The sequence below is a fragment of the Cupressus sempervirens genome, chromosome 5 (genome assembly GCF_028749045.1).
Source record: "Cupressus sempervirens isolate cs-2001-9-10 chromosome 5, ASM2874904v1, whole genome shotgun sequence".
Classification (NCBI taxonomy): Eukaryota; Viridiplantae; Streptophyta; class Pinopsida; order Cupressales; family Cupressaceae; genus Cupressus; species Cupressus sempervirens.
In genome coordinates, this window is record NC_143122.1 from 238,658,071 (window position 1) to 238,661,381 (window position 3,311).

Here is a 3,311-nt window from a genome sequence, read left to right on the forward strand (position 1 = left end):
CGCCAGAATTCACTCAAGAATTAAGGACTCAACACAAGCACAATAGTAGACCAATAGAGAGAGAGAGTATGATTAGAATGATGATATTAATTCAATATTTCATATGCCATATCGAGAGTACACTAGGAGTGCTTGTATATAAAGGCATTTGGAGAGCTTCTAGAATGCATAGAAGTTAGCAACATGATAAGTCATACAACCAGGCACATGTCCACCAAATATGAGTTATCCTCTATTAAGCACAGAATAAAGTGTGATGATGTGAGGATAAGCCTACAATGGTGTATGACGCAAATTAGTGGTGTAGACAACATGTGCTAAATTAGGAGTGCAAATAACTATTTTGTCAACATGACAACTTAGTGTATGATGAAAAATCCTATGTTGTAGACACCATGTGCATAATTAGAGTTGCAAACTTCTATTAGAGTACAAAAACTCCTAAGTGTCTCACCTAAATAAATAATAAAATAATGCAAAATTATTCCTAAGTAAACTTAAGTAAGTGTAAATAGTGAATACTTATTTACACCAAGAATATGGATTCATAAAAGAAATGATTTGCCAACTCTTGATTAGGGTTCCTCCAAGCATAAATAGGTTGCTCCTTGGGTTAGAGATAGGTTTTAGGGCTTTCTCAAAGCCTCTTTACAAAGTAGGTCTTTTAGCAACAATTGGAAAAAGATGCTCAACAACTTTTAAAAATTGCAAGCAATTTTGGGGCAATTTTTATTGCTCAGGTAGTCTTGTTTCGACTCACATTACAAGACCATGCTATGCCTTCCCAAAAAATCCTTAGGATTGAAAAATTCACTGTCTTGCTTCACCTAAGAATTCCCAAACTCATAATAAAATCCCTTCCATAAGGTGGTAGATTTACATAACATTGCATTGTTTGTGCACTTTGCTCTTCTAAATAAGTAGTCCACCTTGGAAGGTTCTTTTAATGCACACCCATGCCTAAAATGCAATAAATAATCCTAAATCAACCTTCCCCAAAAAAAGAGCTAATAAGGATACCAACTAAAAGTGAAGGTACCATTCTCAACAAAGACCAAAGAGGAAACTTTAAGACGTATCCTAGCTTGGACACACAAGCATGAGCTAAATGCCCTTATTGTATTCTTGAAAGAAGTTCATCACACCAAAAATGATATGGTGGGAACCTTGAAAGGGTGCTCCTACACCCCCTTCCAAGATGTTCTTCAACATCCTATGAGTGAAAAAAATCTTCCAACATCCTATGACTGTATTTTCTTTGCAACAACATTTAATTTGTTGATTTTCGGACAACTCTTCATAAAGGGAAGTGGTTATATTTCAAACCCATGAAATGACTATTAAGACAACCAAGAAGATCATTAACATCTTCCACTTACTCCATTTAGTGATAAAATGCAACTATATAAGGTGTAATGATTCTCAAAACACTTATTGAGTCAACTTATTAACAAAAACAACAAAAAAAGGAAAACTGTTAGGACTAAGGCAATTTGGGTTTATAGGTGACCTCAAGTTGCTTGACCTTACAACCAAGGATTACCTTATTACCATAAAAAAAAACATGTTCAAGATGATGTGTATGATCACACCTTTACCTTCTATCATGAGTCTCCATCATTGGATGAGATGACATATCCAGTTGCCACAGTCAAAGATCACTGCCTTATGGCATTTAGTGACCCTTAGGGAAGTTTTAGTTTGGCGTGCCCGAGAATGTTTGAGCGCTCAACATGATAGGATGAGCTTGGGGCTAGAGTTTATCTAGCCACAAGAGCTAACAAAATAGATAGTTCAATCCCACGATGAATGGTGAGGGAGATTTGGTAGTTGGAAACTTTGCATTGGCCAACACTATGAGTTTCAGCATCACTCGAGATGGCATTGTAAAATCAAAATGGAGTAAGATCTCCAAAAAGTAAGAGAGGTTATTGTAGGTCTCCACAAAATGGTCCTATAAGACCTAAAATCACATCCATACCTCATACGAGCTCTGAGATATGCCTAGTCAAAAATTTCTTCCCTGTGGAATTTAGTAACCCTTAGGGATGTTTTGGTTCAATGTGCCCGAGAATGTTCGAGCACTCAATGGGATGGAATGAGCTTGGGGCTAGGGTTTACCTAGCCATCTAAAGCTAAATTAATAGACAATTTTATCCCATGATGAATGGTGAGGAAGATTTGGTAGTTCGCAACTTTGTACTGGCCAACACTACAAGTTTTAGCATCACCCGAGATGGTGTCACAAAATCAAAATAGAGTAAGATCTTAAAAAAGTGAGATAGGTTATTGTTGGTCTCTACAAAATGGTCCTATAGGACCTAGAATTGAATCCACACCTCATATGAGCTCTAAGATATGCCCTGTCAAAGATTGCTACCCTATGGCATTTAGTGACCCTTAGGGACATTTCAGTTCGGCATGCTTGAGAATGTTCAAGTACTCAATGAGACATGATGAGATTAGGGCTAGGGTTTACTTAGTCACCTAGAGCTAACATAATAGACAGTTTGATCCCACAATGAATGGTGAGGGAGATTTGGCAGTTGACAACTTTGTACTGGCCAACATGACGAGTTTCAACATCACCCAAGATGACATCACAAAATCAAAATGGAGTAAGATATCTAAAAAGTGAAATAGGTTATTGTAGGTCTCTATAACATGGTCCTATAGGACCTAGAATTGTATCCATATCTTGCACGAGCTCTGATATATGCCCCATCAAAGATCACTGCCCTACGAAATTTAGTAACCCTTAGGGATGTTTCAGTTTTGCATCCCTGAGAACATTCGAGCACTCAACAGGATGGGACAAGCTTAGGGCTAGGGTTTAATTGGCCACTCAAAGCTAACAAAATAGATAGTTTGATCCCATGATGAACCGTGAGGGAGATTTGGCAATTGACAACTTTGTACTAGCCAACACTATTAGTTTCATCATCACCTGAGATGGTGTCGCAAAACCAAAATGGAGTAAGATCTTCAAAAAGTGAGAGAGTTTATTGTAGGTCTCTACAACATGGTCCTATAGGACCTAGAATCACATCCATACCTCACACGAGCTCTGAGATATGCCCCATCAAAGATCACTGCCCTATGGCATTTAGTGTCCCTTAGCAACATTTCAATTCAGTGTGCCTGAGAATGTTTGAGCACTCAACGAGATGGGATGAGCTTGGGGCTAGGGTTTACCTAGCCACTTGGAGCTAATGGAATAGACAGTTAAATCCCACAATGATGGTGAGGGAGATCTGGCAGTTGGCAACTTTGTATTGGCCAACACTACAAATTTTAGCATCACTCGAGAT